At 42.7% G+C, this 20,068-nt stretch overlaps 1 protein-coding gene across 6 annotated transcripts in view; it reads right to left on the bottom strand.

The window, feature by feature from the left end:
* ERBIN (erbb2 interacting protein) overlaps positions 1 to 20,068 on the bottom strand; it is a 766,777-nt gene that overhangs the window by 428,978 nt on the left and 317,731 nt on the right. The gene's annotated exons all lie outside the window — the stretch shown is intronic.

The following is a 20,068-nucleotide window of genomic DNA, read 5'->3' as shown; positions in this document are numbered from 1 at the left end:
GACACATCTGAAAGCACTCCAAGTACCAACGAGGGATATAGAACAAAGCTATGGCGTCTGTGTCTCTGTGGAAGCCGAGAAGTGAGACCAACTAGATGGTTAGTTGCTAAAACAATTTGAAATTTACAAAAACGGTCAGACATTTTTTGATAATTACTATGAAATACTTATGAAAACCAGTTTTTAAAATCATGAATAATAGGTGCTACCGGCATAAAGAATTTTTCAGTCCTGAAGACGACCCGATATTGATTTGTGCTTTTACATATGGTCGAAACGTTGACTATATTAAATGTGGATTAAATATAGAAGGTGACTTCAAGACACCTGGAATAAAGGGGTCTTTTTGAAGTTGACTGCTTCCTTATGCTTTTTAACCACATTCTGTATATATTGTATATAACACTCTGGCACTTTAATTATCACACTAATCACTTTCATTGCACTGTGATTTTTGGAGCACCTCTGAAGAAAATAATTTGAAATATTGAAGTTTTTTATGAATACATAAACCTATTTTAATAAAATAAATAACAAATACTAATTAATCCAAGGATATTATACCAAGAAGTGCTGTAGAAGTCTGGGCATATACTTCCCCCAAGTGGCCAAGTTTGTACTTATCATTTAATTACCCAGGCCTAAGGGTTATTGGGGTTTGCCTCATTTTCTATTGATTTTGTAGCGGTTTTGTTAGATTTGAGGTGGTTCGGATGAAGATGGACTTAAATTTTCAAACAGATGATTGAACACCTTTTGTCTCACTTGAGCTTCTTTGTTCATTCGAATGTCTACGCAATAGTGTTTTGCGAATGAGTGTTAAGATGACCACATTGCTGACATACATATATCTTGTATTGGAGTGTTTGCTAGAAAAGCAATGGTCGCTCCCTTCTTCCTTGTTAAATGTGCTCTTGGGGTTGAGTTCAGTTTCTCCCCTACACCTGTGTGGCATATTCGTATAGTTTCTGTAATCCATCTAGCAATTGTGCCCTTAGTTACTGGTTTTCGAATATTTGTGTGTGCAAAGGAGACAAATAGTTGTTTTATTTTCCTACATGGATTTATTCTTTTGATGTAGTACGTTATTGCACATCGTGCGTCCAGTGTCTGTAATGCTCTCTCTGCCTGATTCTTTGGGTTTTTGAAACAAAAAAACAGCAGATCTGTTCTCATGACAATTCTGTCCATGTGACTCTTCAGATATTGTTCCTGACTTGTGAGTACTTGTAATTTGCTCTCATTGCGAAGAGATGTTGTGGCCACTAGGAAGGTTCAAAGGGAGCCTTCATTGATTCAGTACCATACTGAGGTTCCATGTGGGTGCAGGTACCTTCCTTGGCGAAGCAATTCTCTTTGCCCCTTCTAACAAAAAGTTCAATTACCGGTGCTGTGAAAAAGATTTTTCCTATGTGACCTCTTGTGTAAACCATTATTGCTGCTAAGTGTACTTTCAACAAAACATATGTTAGGTTGTAGTCTAGTAAATGTCTTAAATATTTCATTAATAAGCCCCTTTTGAGGCACCATGAAGAGTTTCCTTTCCATTTCACAATGTCGTACTTTCTTGTTGCCATTCCTTGCTTTTCTAAGAACAGCCATTATCTTTTCTGTAAGTTTCATATGGCCGAATTCTAAGTCTTCAGGAGCCAGGCTGCCAGACTCAGAGACTCTGGTTCTGGGTGAAGTAACTTTACTTCTTCCATGGCAACAGGTATTGTTGTCATGTTTTTTTTAATGTTTCTCTGTGGCATTTCTATCAGTTCTGAAAACCATATCCACTGAGGGGCAATTAGAATTAGAGTCATTTTGCTTCTCTTGCATTGTTGATCACTTTGTGTAACAGCAGGATCGAGGGAAAAGCATAAGCTAATGTCCCTGACCAGTTTATCGACAAAGTATTCCTGAGGGATTGGTGGTGTGGCTGTCTAGATGCAAAGTGTCGGCACTTTGCGTTCACTGGAGTTACAAAAAAATCTACTGTTGGTGTCACCCACTTCCAAAAGATCCTTTCAAGATCTGATTTAGGTCCCATTCATATGAGCATGACGCCTGTCTGTTCAGCCTATCCGCTTCCGTATTGTCTTTTCCCAGGAGATGCACCGCTGTTAACTCTAGTTTTCTCTGTATGGCCCATTTCAAAGTTCCTGGGCTAATCTTGATAATGAAAGGGATTGCTTGTTGAAGTAAAACTTAGCTGTTGTATTGTTTGTTTGGATCAATATTGTCTCCCCTAACAGCTTAGTTTACCGATAACATTAGGTAATTTGGTAGTACGAAATAGGTGATTTAGCTATAACAGAAAGTAGTTCGGTACTATGAGACAAGTGGTTTAGCTATAATAGTAGGTAATTCAGTATTATGAAACAGGTGGTCTAGCTGTAACAGAAGCTGCTTCAGCACTATCCTTCAGCAACTAGCAGTAGCTTGATGACGCAGCCCATGCACTGCTTCTTTCATCATACCTTTCATCATACCTTACCCCTTAACCTTACCCTCCTTGTCTCCCACTCCATTTGTTATATTACATACCAGAATTTGTACACTGCACTGCTTCCGAGCCCTTGAAAGGCCTTGTTGCACTCTCAGTGACCAAGGTGGCAGTCTGATTGTGAGGTTTATGTAGTGCTTAGTAAGTGATAGCTCCTACTGGATAACGTCTGTTTGGCACCATTGCACTTGAATTTGCACACTGTCTTTGTTGTGTGTTTGTGACTGAGCAAGAGAACTACTGGGCTTTCCTTTAGCATTTATATGTAAAACTCTAAGAGTGAAAACTATACTTTAGGTTATCATTAAATCTTACCCTTGAATCTGGTTGTTGGAAATGGTCCTGTTTGCAAGGTTATCCCGGTCTTTTTGTTTCTGACCTCTTGTTTTTGATCCTGTGTTATATTTCGTTTTTGCTGGCTTTAGGACTCTGGCCACTTTACCACTGCTGACGAGTGCTAAAGTGCAAGCACTCGTTGTCTAAACTGTATTGGTGAGTGGTTTATCCATCTGATTTGCTAGTAAGTCCCCAGTGAAGTGCATTATGTGTCCAGAGCCTGTACATTTAATGCTACTAGTGGGCCTGCAGAACTGATTGTGCCACCCACATGAGTAGACCAGTACACATGTTTCAGACCTGCCACTGTAGTGTCTGTGTGTGCAGTTTTAAACTGCCATTACGACCTGGCAAGTGCACTCAATTGCCAGGCCCAAACCTTCCCTTTTATTACATGTAAGTCATCCCTAAATTAGGCCCAGGGCAGCCCCACGGCCAGAGTGTGCACATGTACCGGTGTGTTTTACATGTCCTGATAGTGAAATACAGCTCAATTAGTTTTTCACTCTTGCAAGGCCTATCTCTCCAATAGGGTCACATGGGGATTCCGTTGAAATACCTTTTAAGTGTAATTTCCCCTTGGAAGCAGATAGAGGTGTGCAGTTTGGGGTCTCTAAACTCACAATTTAAAGGTTTTTAAAAAGTGGGCCTTTTCTTGCTTAACTGTTCTTTGCCTCTGCCTGGCTGTGAAATACACATCTGGGTCAGGATGACAGTTGGGCTGTTTGTGAATTCAACCTAGACGGTCACACAAAGGGAGCAGAAGTGTGCCCGGCATATCCAGATGGGTCTTTTTAAGCTAGAGTGGTGGGGGGAGCTGACACTTGCACTTGAATAGGGCTGTGCCTGTCCTCACACAAAGCAGTCTTCACCCCCTCCCACCCGAGGGTGTCTGGGGCCAGGGCAGGGAAAGGCAGGGTCTTGTGCAATACAAAGACTTCTCTTTGAAGTTTGTCTACTTCAAAGACAGAAATGGGAATAAGTACTGGACCTCTGACACCACAAGGTTAAAATCCTCCTGGACTGAGAACATTCTACCAGTAAGAAGAGCTGGATGCTATATGAGGGACTGCCACTCTGCCTAATGTTTTGTTGTGCTGGCCTACTGTTTGCTGGTTCTGTCCTGGGAGTGAAAGGACTGGACTTTGCTTTCTACATCAATCAATCAATCAATCAATCGGTATTAGTAAAGCGCAGCTACTCACCCGTGAGGGTCTCAAGGCGCTGGGGGGTGTGGGGCCCTCATCCGAACAGCTACATCTTGAGGTGCTTCCTGAAGATGGTGAGCGATGGGCTTTGTCTGAGGTGCAAGGGCAGGTTGTTCAAGCTCTTCTCTGCAGTGTAGGACAAAGATCGTCCTCCGGCGGTGGTTTTGGGGATGTGAGGGATGGTAGCCAGGGCCATCTGGGTGGACCGAAGGGATCTGGCAGGGGTGTGGAAGGAGACGCAGTGGTTCAGGTAGGCTGGTCCTGCGTTCTGTATGGCCCTGTATGTGTAGGTGAGAAGTATGAAGGTGATTCGCTTCTCGACTGGTAGCCAGTGGAGGGTCCTCGTGTGTTGGGAGATGTGTTCTCAGCGAGGGAGGTCCAGAATGAGTCTGGCGGCAGCGTTTTGAATGAGTTGAAGTTTTTTGATGTTCCTAGTTGAGGTGCCAGCGTACAGGGTGTTGCCGTAATCGAGCTTGCTTGTGACTAAGGCGTGGGTGACTGTCCTGCAACAGTTTGCTCGGATCCATCTGAAGATCTTCTGGAGTTTGCAGAGCCAGCAGGATGAGGTGACAGAGTTTACCTGGCGGGTCATGGATAGGGAGGAGTTGAGGATGATTTCTAAGTTGCAGACGTGCTCGGTAGGCGCAGGGGGGTGCTGAGGAATGTGGGCCGCCATGAGTCGTCCCAAGCTGAGGTGGTGGTTCCAAAGATGGTGAGCTCCATCTTGTAGGAGCTGAGCTTGAGGCAGCGTTCTATCATCCAGGTGGCGACGGCTTCCATTCCTGCGTGAAAGTTCCTTTTGGCCGTGTCCGGGTCTTTGGTGAGGGAAATGATGAGTTGTGTGTCACCGGCATATGACACGATGTTCATACCGTGGCTTCTGACGATGGCAGTAAGAGGGGCCATGTATATGTTGAACAGTGTGGGACTCAGTGAGGATCCTTGGCGGACTCTGCAGTTCACTCCTGTGGGTCTGGAGGTGTAGGACGGAAGTCTGACCCACCTGTGTCCTCCCGGAGAGGAAGGAGTGGCTCAATTCCAGGGCTCTTCCGTGGATTCCTATGTTGTGGAGTCTAGTGCGCAGAGTGCTGTGAGCGACCATGACGAAAGCTGCTGAGAGGTCGAGGAGTAGGAGTGCTGCGGTGTGGCAGCGGTCTGGAAGTAATCAGATGTCATTGGTGGCTGCCAGGAGTGCTGTCTCCATGCTGTGATTGCTGCAGAAGCTGGACTGGGAGCTGTCCAGGGAGTTGTTGGCCTCAATGAAATTCCGGAGATGTGCGCGGATTGCTTTCTCTAGTACTTTGGTGGAGTAGGGTAGCAGCGAGATGGGCTGGAAATTCTTTAGTTCTGATGGGTCAGCCAAAGGTTTCTTCATGAGAGGGAGTGTTTTGGCGTGCTTCCAGTCCTCAGGGAAGATGGCCGTGCTGATGGAGCAGTTGATTGTGTTACGAAAATCGTGCTTCCAAAGGTTCTCCAAGGGCTTGGATTGAGCTTGCCTTTTGCTAAATCTGAGGGACATCAAAGACTTCACCTGTCAGCACCTGGGCTCTCTTGCTGAAAGTCCTGGCATGCCAAGTGGTGCCAAATCCAGTTCCTGGACCCTTGGGAGTGAGTTCTGGTGCAACCAAGAAGAAACCAAGCACATCAACTCCAGAGTAACTTCGGAACCGGTGCCGCTGTCCGACTCCGCACCGCTGCCTGCACCGAAGACGCGGACCCTGCTGAGTGCAACAACCATGACCAATGCCACAGGCCCAATGCCGCTGCAGCGCCTCCGAAGTCCTGCTACAATGCGAATCCAGAGGGCTATGTCATCGCCGTCCATGGCACCCTACTCTGTTGCAGCATCTGCGGTCCTGTAGTATAATCACAACACTTCAAAGTCAACGTCTTGACCTCCTGGATTCATAGACCCCGCTTTGTTGTAAGAAACCGCCACCAATGCACATCACCTCCCCTCCAACCGCAAGGAACCAAAGCCTCACCTCCCCTGCCTAGCAATAAGGAACAGAGGTCTCACCTCCCCGGTGGCAGTAAGAAACCTCCGCCGCTCTGACTCCAGCGACGCCTCATCTCCCAGACGCTGTGCCCAGTCTTTGTTTCCTCTTTGCCTTCCAAGGTACTGTACATGGGGTCCGTGCGACTCCATGACCGGCCCGCACTCCCTTGCGAGTGGCGTTGGACTGCTGGAAATCACTCCGTCAAGACGTCGTGATAGCTCCAGTTGTCGTTTTGGTCTTGTTTTCCTCAGAAAATATTGACTATTTTGCTAAACTGGTGTGGTGTACTTTTGTGGTGTCTTCACTGTGCTACTGTGTGCGCATGTGTGTGTACAAATACTTTACACATTGCCTCTGAGATAAGCCTGACTGCATGATTCAAGCTACCAAGGAGTGAGGAGGGTTTATCTTAGCTGTGTGACTCCCTTACCCTGACTAGAGTGAGGGTACCTACTAGGACAGGGTGCAAACCACTGCCAACTAGAGACCCCATTTCTAATAGTGGTGAAGGAAAATAAGCACAGTCATACTGCCTGATTTTCATTATTTTTGGTGTATCTAAATAATATAATAAATGGAAAAAAATTCCACTCTCAGAAACAACCACAAATATGAAGAAAATCACAACGTATATGGAAAAAACACAAAATCTTAAATTAAATTGAAAAGAGTTGTACACGGGCATTAGAAAAAAACAGTTGCTAATATTCTTCTCCCCAGGGATGCATGTGTACTTTAAGTCTACTTTTACTTCAACTATATAGTCTTGAAGGCTCTTCATGAGTCACACATTTTAAACTCCCAATTTCATGCTCCAGAGATGAAAGTTGCTAATGCATTGTTTTTAGCGGTTTCTAATTATCAGAGAGCTCGGTGAAGGCTTTATTTCCAAGAAAAGAGAACAGGAGGTAGCATCTCTTAAACCAGCTTAGAAGTTCACACTGTCTAAGACAGCAATATTAATTACAGGCAATTGAGTTACCAAGTTTCTGGAAAAAAGATGCCTGCATTAACAACGCATTATATCACCTATAATCATGCACAAGAGCCCAAGAACAGAACTTAATCCACAGTCAGAAATATCAAACAGTGGTAAAATGTAAAATATGCTGCAAGTGGGCTGTGTACCTATCCAAGTGCCAGCACAAACGGCTTGAACAAGTCATCTACAACATTCAAGCGCATCAGAGTGAACCTTCGCTCCCGATTCTATTTGTGAAAAGATCTGAATGCTAGAAACAGAAAGGTTCAATTTGAGCAACCAATTAAATCTTTCTATTATCTTGCTTTATTGACAAAGAGAAACAAATTAAGGCTTTGCTCTCCTAGTTTGGTTTTAGGTAGTAGGGGCATCAAAGGTTTTCAACGTGTGAACAGGCGGTGCTGTCCTTTATGTTTTAGAAACATTCCTTAACGGTTTATCAATTCATAAAAACAAAAGTAATAAAAAAATAAAGTTGCAATTAGGGCAAAGCGACAAAGTAAGAAGAGATCAACACAGTTAAAATAAAGATTGCTGGAATAATGGTTTGCCAAGGGAACATTCTTTTCCTTCAAGGAAACCTATGCAAACTGAATAGTAGTATCTACTGAGGAAAAACTGCCGGACGCAGGAAGAGGCTTATTTAGGGACAGGAAAAAATTATGAGCCCCCACCCACTTTTGGAAAACCGCTCAGTTAGCTAATGGGATGCTCTTCCCTAAGAATAGTTAAACATGTTGCCTAGAAACTTGCTGAATTTTGACTAAGGCCTGTAAATTACCAGCCAAAATGGGGAAAAGAAAAATTTGTATACATAAGGGGGAGGATGATTTAGACGCATTAGTTCAACCATCTATCACTTACTACTTATCATCTGTTATAGGAGCCACTGAATATGAACTTGTACAAGTAGAGGAAAAGATTGGGGCATTTCAGATATCAACACAGAGACTGCCTCTGGAGCCTAAAGTATCTATAAAATCTATGCAAGGGGCTCAGGTACATATGAAGGCCACCATCTCCGACACTTCACCCCCTGGAATATGTGCTACACCTGTGCAAGTTCCAACAGTTTTCGAGGCTCAAAATACAGACTGCTCGCAAGTGGACTCACCACCACTGAAAAAGAGGAAAGCAGGAGGAAAGGCTAAAAATACAAAGCGAGTTTCTGGGAATAAAAGGAAAAGTTTTTCCCTTTTTGGGGAAACCTGTTAGTCGTTTGGTAGCTCCTGATATGACAAGCGAGTGTAGAGTGAAGGAAGTTCTCTTGAATGATTCCAGTCATATAATTGATTCTATAGCTTTGGAAGAGAAGCTCATTAGTCTGATAACCAAGAGACTGGGTCTTCTCCGTACTAGTATGTCAAGTATGATACTACTGACTATTAAACGATCACCCAATCTCGGGATGCCTCACAATCAAGATGTGATCCACAGTAATGGAAGTCTACCATCGAACTTCTCACTAAATGATACTGGTTTACCTTTGGTTAAACCCTTAGATGGGCCTGATCTTGTACATATGGAGCCTAAGCCATGCAGAGAAAATCGCAATGGAGCACATTCTGGACGCCGATCTTCGCCCCGTATTTGTTCAAATAAAATCTGTGAGGAGCCATTACAACTACCCCTTGCCTGTGCCCCGTATGTTTTGGTTCTAGTAAAATGTTCCTTCCTTGGACACCAGCCATAACGAAGATACCCAAACTTTAATAAGGAAGTCTGCCCCACTGGTTGAGGACTAAATCAGGTTACCATGGAGATTTACATAACAAGATTCTCATGGCACGCAGAGTGATTTGGGTTGGTACAACAAAGAAAGCATACGAGGGCGACTGTGTTGTGATTAATTTCGCTAATCTGTATTTAGTAAAGCGCTTGCTGGCTGACTTGGCTCACCCTGTTCTGACCAAGAAGGGGATCCAAATTTACCCTTTAAGCCATTTCTATGTTCCCCCAGCAGTGTGGCGCGAATTTAGTTCTGAGCCATCTTTGCGACAAGTCCAGCCCAATGTTCATATTACTCACCGCTGTCCAGCCCCTAACCTCTTAGATGAAAATCATTGACTCATAAGCACCAACAGACTTACGAGGGTCATCTTTACGGGCAAAATGGAAGGAGCCCTGTATGGTACTCTTTTAATAGAGGATGGTCTTGATGACGTGGGTACCTCCCCTGGTGTTTCTGTACCAATTTCTACTAGGAAAGATCAGTCCAGTCCGCAAATCTCGGAGTCTAATTAGTTGGAATGTTGTAGGGCTCTGGTCTCAGTAAAAAAATGCTGATTGGCTGAACTTTATATCTATGTATGACATAATTTGTTTGCAGGAGATCTGGTCAAAGGACCCTTTGTTACTGGACGGTTATGTATCCTTATACCAACCAGCAACCGCCTCCTCAGCTGGAAGGGCAAGTGGGGGACTTTTAGTTCACATTTCTTTACAATTACCAAAAATGGAGGCAACTTTAATTTGGTCTTCCTCCTATTTTATGATTGTTCTACTCCTGATTAAGGAGAGCAAAGGTATGTTGCTAATAAATTTTTATAACTACATACCACGTAGCCTCTTGAAAGGAAGCCTTGAGGAGGTATTAGATTTTTTGGACTCCTCCTCTCGGCTTCAATATAAAGATCTAACCCTGATATGGCTAGGAGACTTCAATATGCCCCTTTGTTATCAGGGAGCCCCACATGTATGCAGCACCCCCATGGAGGGTAGAGAGGTGACAAACCATTTCATTAACTCAAACAAAGGTGCCAACTTAAATTTTTTATGTATAAGTAAGATCTTGTATACGCAAGGGAGAAGGCCCCTGCAAATGTCCCAAAAATGCCTATCTTTACAGGGAATTTTAGAGGGAGCATTATTGATTTTATCCTCATTAACTCTTCAGATTTTCATTCTTGATTTTAAGGTAATCCCATATTGCGCTAGTCACCACAGTCCCATATGCATTAATTTAGCTTACAATTTTAAATCAGAAAATTCAAACAGGGAAGTGAATTGTAAATCTGCATTTAAAAGAAATCTTGGAGTACGAATGAAATGCGAAAAGGTAGACTCTAAGAATTTTAATCAGAAGATTATTAAACAAAAGTCAGATTCCATCAATTTATGTTTGTCGCCCCATCCAATGCATGAACATATAGTATTGGAATATGAGCTCTATGTAAACCAATCTCTGAAGCACTGGTAAGGGATAGGATTTCTCGGGGCCCGGAGGTACATCGCTGGTTTAATTCTACGTGTTCAGCTGCTCAAAATTCTTTTTAAAAAGCCGTTGGATCTGTTCCTGTGATTTTGTAAAACTAGTTAGGGGTCAGTATAAGTCAATACTAGAAGAGAGGAACATGGAAATCAGAACCAAAGCATGGGATAATCTTTTGGAAACTATGGAATTGAGGGACACATCCAAATTTTGGAGGGTGGTAAATCACCCTTTTTTCTCTGGACATGAAATACAGGTTGACGACTGCCTAATTCCAGAATCTGTTTGGGTGAATCACTTTACAAGGGTATTTCAACCCGATAATGCATCGTATTTGGTAGGGGCTGACAGTATCGACTGGAAGCCCGTGGAACCTATTGTGAATACCATAGATTTATCTTTTGAGCATCAGGAAGTTATCACAGCAATTAATCGTCTAAGGTCAGGTAAGGCTCCCAGTCCTGATGGGGTTCCTGTGGACCACTTTAAATCCATCCCAAATTTCTGGGGGCCTTTAATTGCAAATGTTCTAAGAAGCATAGTAAAGAGTAATATTCCTCCCTCATGGAAGTTGGCCATAATAATCCCTATATTTAAAATGGGTAATAGACAAGACCCATCTTGTTATGGGCCAATTTCCCTTATAGATTCAACTGCTAAGATTCTGGGGAGTGTGATTCTGTCACGGTTAGAGGAGTGAGTGACAGAGGCAATGATCCTCTCCCCGATCCAATATGGAAACAGACCTGGCCTAGGCACTGTAGAACAAGCACTTAACTTACATCTCATTCTCAGCAAATATGTTACTGGCAGGAAGGCATCTATTCACATGGCATTCGTTGACCTGTCGAGTGCCTTTGATCTGGTTAATAGAGGCAAACTCTGGCAGATCATGGAAACCATGGGCATTGATCCGAACCTGCTGGAACTAATAAAGCGTTTACACACTGATTTTTTGGTCTCAGAGCAAAATGGTATTCATGGTGAGAGAACTCACCCTTTTCCAACCACGCGAGGAGTACGACAGGATTGCATCCTAGCGCCATTTCTATTTCTGCTATATATAAACGGGCTTTATGATTTTTTTTTGTCAAAAATTAGACGGATTTTCCTAGGATGGGATCGAGACAGCTTCCAGTATTACTGTATGCTGATGACGCGGTTATAATTGTGCGCAAAGCAAACGGTCTCCAAGGTGTGTTGGACCACTTTTTAACTTTCATGCAGGCCCTTGATCTGAAAGTTAATTACTCAAAGACATATGTCATGACTTGTGGTCCTCGAAATACAATGTCGAAACAATTTATTATGGGAGGAAACATCATTAACAAAGTTAAAGACTTTTGTTATTTAGGTATGCACGTAAGTTCCTCTATGCTATGGACCACCCATCTCAGAATAAAGACTCAGCAAATGGTGAGAAATGTCGAAGCAGGTTTCCGATTTGCCCATAAATTGGGACACAGACCGGCATACCAGATTTCTATGCTCTATCATTCTAAATGTGTTTCAGCAACCACATATGGGGCGGGCTTATGGGGCTATACTAAATCAGACCAGCTCCAACGGGTTGAGAATAAATATGACAATAGACTATTGTGGGTACCTTATTTGCCATCAGGAATTGGGCTTAGGATACATAGAGGATCTGTTTGCAGTTGCCCCCCCTCTGACTATGGGTCAGATGCTGGAGTAATTCTGAGGCTATTCTGGTACAAGAATGTTTGTCTGATTGTATTCACTTGGCTAAAAAAAATAGAAACCTTTGTTTTTACACCTGCATGCATCCTTTCGAAATTTTCCTCGAGCCAAGGTCTTTACCTATAAATGCAAAGGAGCTGGTGAAAAACCGGCACACCGAGTACATCTTGAACCTTGGACTACATGGGGCTTTGAAACCGAAAACCTTTGATCCCTATGTTGAAATCTCAACCACGGATACTCTGGAACCTTATTTAACCTGGTTCTCGAGCCCCCAAGTATGCTCTTTGTTATCTTTACTTAGATTGAACCTAATTAATTTCAGAGTGTCTTTTCCTAAACAATGTTTTTGGCAAAAAGAGCTTCCAAATTGCCCCTGAGATGCTAGATCTAAGCAGAGTACATGCCACTTTTTACTATTTTGTACATTATATGCTGCAACTAGACATGTTTTTATTTTGCCCAGTTTACGTAAATTAAAATTTGCATCTCATTAGGACGCTTTGATTCATGTTAAAAAATTGGCAACTATTCAAATTTGCTATTCGGTACTAAGTTTTATCAGGTCTGCAATCATCATTAGGAAGCGATACGAACAGTCCGCTTAGGCTGCATTTTTGCATAATCCAGATATGGACAAGTTCATGAAACTAATCTACGACTTTAGCTTAACTAAGTATACATTATTTTTAATATTTTGCATATTATTATTGACTTTATTCTGTTAGTTTTGTGCTTATGAGTTCAGGATATAACATGATTTTGAACTGCATTGACATGTTCCAAATCTTTTATATATTTTTCGCAACGTGTTTTAGTGCTTTGATTCATTTTCAAAAATTGTCAACCATCCAAACCTGTTACTCTGTACTAAATTTCATCAGGTCCATAATTATTATTAGGAAACAATACGAATTGCCTGATTAGGCTGCATTTTAGCATAACTTAGATATGGTCAAGTTCATGATTTTAACTCAAATAAGTATATGCTACCTTTTATAATTTGCATATTACTGGCTTTAATCCGTCAGTTTTGTGCCCATGACTATAGGAAATAACATGATTTTGAAATGTATTGACATGTTCTTCATTTTTTATATATTTTTGTAAAACGTGTTTTCTGTAATATGTTTATCTTGTTTACAATGGATCTGTACTTTTATGGCAACTTGCCGAATAAAGAACTTTCTGACTGACTAGTTAAATATAACTATGAAAACGTACTGCAGGACAAGGAAAGTCTGAATGGGAGCATTCTGCTGAATAATGGAGTTACATGTTTTACTCACCTTCTGGGGGCACTTTCAATGTATGGATCTTCAAGTGAGTGCAAGTCTATAAACTGCATGCGGTGAAGAGGGCATGGCCACAGCTGCGAGGACTGGGATGCTATGTCCCATAACAGCTTATAAACATAATGTGCCAAGTAACTGTTGAGCTATCTTCTTGGAAATTCATAAAACAAAGCTATCAGCTTATGGCACATAGTAGGGTATTCGGTTTTAGAGTACAGCCTCAGACAATTAAACACTAGACAAGCCCTTGCTATAGAAGCAGAATGAGAAAATACAATAAAAAAATCTGGACCATTCTGTTTAGCCAAGAAGTGATTAGAAGTGCCATGAGGTGATGTACTGTGCACAGTTGTGTTACTTAAGTCTTCTTACTGCTGTATGACCGAGCAAACTGTAGGTGAGCAAAACAAAAGAATATCCATTCAGCATGGTTTTGTTGAGTTTTAAAAAATTACCTACCCATCACTCAATAGAGCAAACAAAGTCAGTGCCGCAGGGTTTGTGCAAATACAACTGTTGCTCTGCAATTCTGGTCTAACACGGCCTGGCCAAACCATAACGGTTTGAGGATTTGACAAAATATTATTGATTGTTCATAAGACAGAGTGGGTGCACTTTGGCCATTGTGCAATGCACTGGTTTGCTTGAACAGCCAGACAAAATGAAGATGGCCGGATCCTTCTAAATCTGAATGGAACACAATGTTTCTCCTTTCTCTTACTGTTATGCTTCTGGCTGTGAATATGTTTGAATTTACCACACTATTTCAAACCCGTTTTAAAGATAGAAATAGTTTCAACTAATAAAACCCTGTTACCACACTCCAAAAAACAACCGACTGCTATTTTATTACATTTTGCGGCTGCTGAATACAAAACGTATGTCTTGTGAGGTAGCGCGATGAAAACTGTTTAATAGCCCAACGTTATTCATTAGCTACACCTAAAATGGTGCCTGGAAGCTGCTGGCAGAAACGTTTGCCTTTGCATCCCAAACTGAGATAGAATGATAACGTGAATAATTAATAAGGCCGTCAGAACAAAAGATAATCAACTAAAAAAGGGGATGGTATGAATGAGCCACAGAAGGAATTGAGAATTCTTACATTAAAGCAAACGTGGAGTGAGACAACTAGGCTGTAGGGAACATTTAAATGAAGAAATTATTTAAAAACCTACCTGCAGTGACATCTAAAGTTAAGATTTCTAAAGGGTTCTAACAGTGGATTCATAGTAAACCCTGCGCAAAGCCTTTAGGGGAGGATCACACATACACCATTAAGTGATTTACAACAGTGCATAACGACAAAAAAACTTCACAGAATACCTGAAGCACGTTTTTATGATTTAAATGAAAAATGAAACAAAAAAATAATGATAATAGGCATAAACCTCCCACTTGATCCAGGCCCAAACCAGTGTCCAGCACGGAGTCTCAGCAGTACCTGCTGTAGAGGCAGTACTTTCATGTCAGCGCTAGACTGTGCAAAATTACAACAGAAGCATGAAAGTATTTTTCTTAATCGATGGGGCTGGTTCCAGAGGCAAAAATGCTGTGTTTGCCTAGAGCACCAAACATCGTTGCACTGGTCCTAATCCAATGAGAAGAATGCTAGTGACACTAAGTGGATCACACTAAAATGGCTCTTTTGGAAACTGCCATCGTTGAGCAGGTGGGGAAAAAACAAACTTAGACCTAGGAAAAATAGATCAAATATCTAACAATACAAGACTCAAAAATGCCTGTTACAAAAACGATGGAACCCATCCTTCCTACTGTACCTGACTCTATTCTAGAATCTTAGTTAAAAATAGTGAATAGCAGTCGGATATCAGTAATATTGCTGGATCTCTCAGCTGTCTTTCACACAGTTAGGCCTCCCATCCTCAAAATGTGATTTACTAGCTATGGCCTTTCATGGTTCTCATCCTACCTTTCCAAACCACACCAGTTTGTTCAAACTGCCACTTCGAGGTCATAAAATATCCCAATCACCGGAAGAGCCCCTCCCCCAGGGTTCCATAATGTCCAAATTGTCTGCTCTCGATTGTCCACATTCTTTCACGAGGCCTGCCACTTTTTTCTCGTCCCCTCCGCACACGAGCCTTTTCCCAATGTGATGATTTCCCTTCCCCCCACTCTATAGTGCGCAACCACGACAACCCCCAACTAGCTCCCACAGCAGACCAATCCCCAGCTCCACTCACTCCAGCTCAACTTGAAGACCATCCATACATGTTCTGAAGGTTACATATGTTACTTTTGTTTATTCGAGGCAGTCCTAATCTATGAGAAGATAAGAATGAGACTACGCAAGGTATATCTTTTACCAGAAGACACAATGTTTTCTTTATTCTTGTCCATTATGATGCTTATAATATATACAGATGGTGCCTGATTTTAGACTTTTTTAAACTGTACCGACTAATTGCTATTCATGTTGATTAACAACCTATCTGTTTTGACAATGTTACAATTAAAGATGTGCCTGCTACTAAATTGTGATTAAAACAATTTGACACATAATGTTTCCTCTCATCTTCAACCTTCACATGGAGCCGCTTGGCGGGGAAGGGGCACGCACTGACAACAGAATCATGATTCACCAATATGCAAATGATAAAGAACTACCTGAAAGCATTATCTGCTTCAGACAACCAATGCCTCAATCACAGGCTTGAGCAAAGCAAAACACAAACGCTGTGGGATAGCGTAACTGGATGGACGGAATGCGGAACCAATCAAACATTCACCCCCAGTCACAGATCTGGGTTTAATCCATCCATTATTTTGCTCACCATGCCACCCCAGTTTGAACCCAGCCATATGCAAATCAGTCTTGACCCTGCTCCTCAAGGGAACAGTCCAGCCCGAACTGCCAGGCCAGGTTCTCCCTGGACCGGAAACAAGCATCCTGGGACCGGTTTCAGGGTTTCGTCCCTCATCAGCCAGGCTAGCTTGAATCCAGTGGCACAGAGAGCCCGGGACCCACGTCTGGGCATACCCGGCGCACTTAGGGCGGCAAAAGCAAAGCAAAACACAAACGCTGTGGGATAGCGTAACTGGATGGACGGAATGCGGAACCAATCAAACATTCACCCCAAGTCACAGATCTGGGTTTAATCCATCCATTATTTTGCTCACCATGCCACCCCAGTTTGAACCCAGCCATATGCAAATCAGTCTTGACCCTGTTTTTGCTTTGTCGCCCTAAGTGGGAAGGGTATGCCCAGACGTGGGTCCCGTGCTTCCCATGCCACTGGATTCAAGCTAGCCTGGCTGATGAGGGGTGAAACCCTGAAACCGGTCCCAAGATGCTTGTTTCCGGTCCAGTGAGGACCTGGCTTGGCAGTTCGGGCTGGACTGTTCCCATAAGGAACAGGGTCAAGACTGATTTGCATATGGCTGGGTCCAAACTGGGGTGGCATGGTGAGCAAAAGAACGATGGATTAAACCCAGATCTGTGACTGGGGGTGAGTGTTTGACAATGTTCAGCATTCCGTCCATCACTTGTTGTTTTTGCTTTGTCGCCCTAAGTGGGAAGGGTATGCCCAGACGTGGGTCCCGTGCTTCCCATGCCACTGGATTCAAGCTAGCCTGGCTGATGAGGGGTGAAACCCTGAAACCGGTCCCAGGATGCTTGTTTCCGGTCCAGTGAGGACCTGGCCTGGCAGTTCTGGCTGGACTGTTCCCATAAGGAACAGGGTCAAGACTGATTTGCATATGGCTGGGTCCAAACTGGGGTGGCATGGTGAGCAAAAGAACGATGGATTAAACCCAGATCTGTGACTGGGGGTGAGTGTTTGACAATGTTCAGCATTCCGTCCATCACTTGTTGTTTTTGCTTTGTCGCCCTAAGTGGGAAGGGTATGCCCAGACGTGGGTCCCGTGCTTCCCATGCCACTGGATTCAAGCTAGCCTGGCTGATGAGGGGTGAAACCCCGAAACCGGTCCCAGGATGCTTGTTTCCGGTCCAGTGAGGACCTGGCTTGGCAGTTCGGGCTGGACTGTTCCCATAAGGAACTGGGTCAAGACTGATTTGCATATGGCTAGGTCCAAACTGGGGTGGCATGGTGAGCAAAAGAACGATGGATTAAACCCAGATCTGTGACTGGGGGTGAGTGTTTGACAATGTTCAGCATTCCGTCCATCACTTGTTGATTTTGCTTTGTCGCCCTAAGTGGGAAGGGTATGCCCAGACGTGGGTCCCGTGCTTCCCATGCCACTGGATTCAAGCTAGCCTGGCTGATGAGGGGTGAAACCCCGAAACCGGTCCCAGGATGCTTGTTTCCGGTCCAGTGAGGACCTGGCTTGGCAGTTCGGGCTGGACTGTTCCCATAAGGAACAGGGTCAAGACTGATTTGCATATGGCTGGGTCCAAACTGGGGTGGCATGGTGAGCAAAAGAACGATGGATTAAACCCAGATCTGTGACTGAGGGTGAGTGTTTGACAATGTTCAGCATTCCGTCCATCACTTGTTGTTTTTGCTCAATCACAAGCTTGCACATCACTCAGACTTGGATGTCTATCGCCTACTTGAACAACAACCCATCCCAGACAGAATTCCTTTTATTTGGCAAAAACAACTAATAGGAAACAGAAGACCTGGCTCAAATAAATGAATCTTGATAGCTTTGAACCCTGACTTTCACCAAATGCAAAGTCACTTGGATTCACCCTTGGCATCAACCTCACCTTCAACGAACATACTGCTAAACAAACAAAGAAAGCCTGGCACTAGTGTTCTCTTCTAAAGAAAATGAAAGCATTTCTTCAGAAAGCAATTTGAGAAATGCTGTTCAAACCCTCACATCCTTGCACCTGGATGGTGGTAATGCACTGATCCATGGCCACCCAGCCTCCACACTGGCAACCCCTAAAGGTTTTCTGCACACCACAGGACAGCTCATCCGGTGTCTGCATAAATATAATCCCCACCCTGACCAAACATATTTGGCTTCCCTTGCCAGCCTGCACCATCTTCAAAACCAGCTACAACATTACAAAGCCATCACAAGCAGCACCCCCACTTATCTTGCAGATAAGGTTTATACCCTCAGCCAGGACATCAGAATACAGACCAAGAAGTGTAAAAAAGAAAAAAAACAAGACAGCAGGACCTTTCCATCTATGTACACAAAACCTGGAACAACAACAGCTAGGTATGCGTTAGGATTGGTCCATCGCTGATACAATTTAGGAAACAGGAGAAATATCACTTCTTTAAAGAACACTATATCACAAGGCATTAACCAGACACAACCCAGCTACCTCTCCTATCACTTGTTGACTTTATGCTTGTCTTTGGCCCTGTACAGTGCTAAGCACGATTTGGGCTAGTTTTGTGCAATAGCATACATACAAAACTATCTCCATGAATTTAGGCAACAGCAGAAGCATGATGCAGAGCAGGGATGTGATATGAGACCATACAAAAGATGACAACCCTTGTCAGAACACAAAAACGCTTAAATCATAATATAGTTAAAAATGTCACAGCCTAATTTGTTCCTCCTGTGTCATACTCAACTTGATGTGCTACTCTTTAACTATGCTATGATTTGATGTTCATTTTTGTGTGCTTATTCTCAACTATCTGTGTGCTTGTTGCACTGTTAAAGAAAAGAACACACCGTATTAGTTAAAAAGCAATACATTTTCAATTAAAATATAACAAAATAGTTTGGAGGAGATTGCGTTAAAACATGAAATCAGTAGAAAGTAAATTCCTAAAATGTCCTAATTCTGCACATGACAGGAGGGGCTAGACTGGCTTCAATAAATTTACAACTATTACAAATTAAAGAGTATGGCCCTGGCAATGGCAGTGGTTAGATAATCATCTCAGCAGACTCATTACCAAAGGTCAAAGATGTCTATGGAATACTGGGCAACAGTGAACTTTCCAAGTTGTCATGCTCTATAAGACGGGTTAGGGGTTTGAGGGATTCACATCTTCCAGTCAAATGCTTATAATTTCCCAGAAACAAAAGCAGAACATCTAAAAAATAAAATAGCCATACAAGGTCCTGTGGCTACTAACCGATAACACACAGAGGATGTGACCAGGTGTCTGAGGCTAACAATATACCAGAACAGCCATCACATCGAGAAGTGAAAATGGATATAATTGTTGCAACACCATTCTGTCTGCCACAATTACCTTATTTACACATAGAACACAACTAGCAAGCATAATCTACAACAGAGAGGGGAGATGAATGAACACAAGGGCTAGTTAACTAAGAATGTATCTAATCCACAGTCAACTATCAATTTATGAACATCAAGGGCAAGAAAGAAAGAAATCCTACACACTTTACATTCCTAAAGTGAGATAATTGTTAACAGAAAATAAGTTCACTGTAGATTACAAGCTAGGTACAGGCAGTTTGAAGAAGGGTGAACAGTGGCAAAGTCCAAAGGTTGACAAATGTCTTTCAAAAACAACACTTATCGTCTTTTTCTAACTAAAAACTGCCATGTTCCTACTACTGGGTTTTCACCCATCAAAAAAAGAGTAATAATTTGCAACTTCTATGTAACCTAACAAAAATATCCACTGAACATTTCAATAAGAACATATTCAGTAATTTGTTTTGTTATAGTTATTGGGTTTTAACCATTTTGTAATACTGCAAATAAAATACAATGATATATTTTTAGTATTTCAGCCAGATAGTTATCTATTTAAATCATCAAAATTGGTGCAAAGGTAAGGAGCCTTAACGCCATCTCATTTACTGATGAGCAGATTAACCCTATCAGTGCGTGTATCGGCCAATGGCCGACGTAAGCACACCCTCCCTGGTGCAGGTCACGACCAGTGGCCGATGCCAGGAA

Source organism: Pleurodeles waltl, chromosome 1_1 (genome assembly GCF_031143425.1).
Source record: "Pleurodeles waltl isolate 20211129_DDA chromosome 1_1, aPleWal1.hap1.20221129, whole genome shotgun sequence".
NCBI lineage: Eukaryota > Metazoa > Chordata > Amphibia > Caudata > Salamandridae > Pleurodeles > Pleurodeles waltl.
Note: the sequence above shows the minus strand (reverse complement) of the source record. Positions and strands in the feature narration are given on the sequence as shown.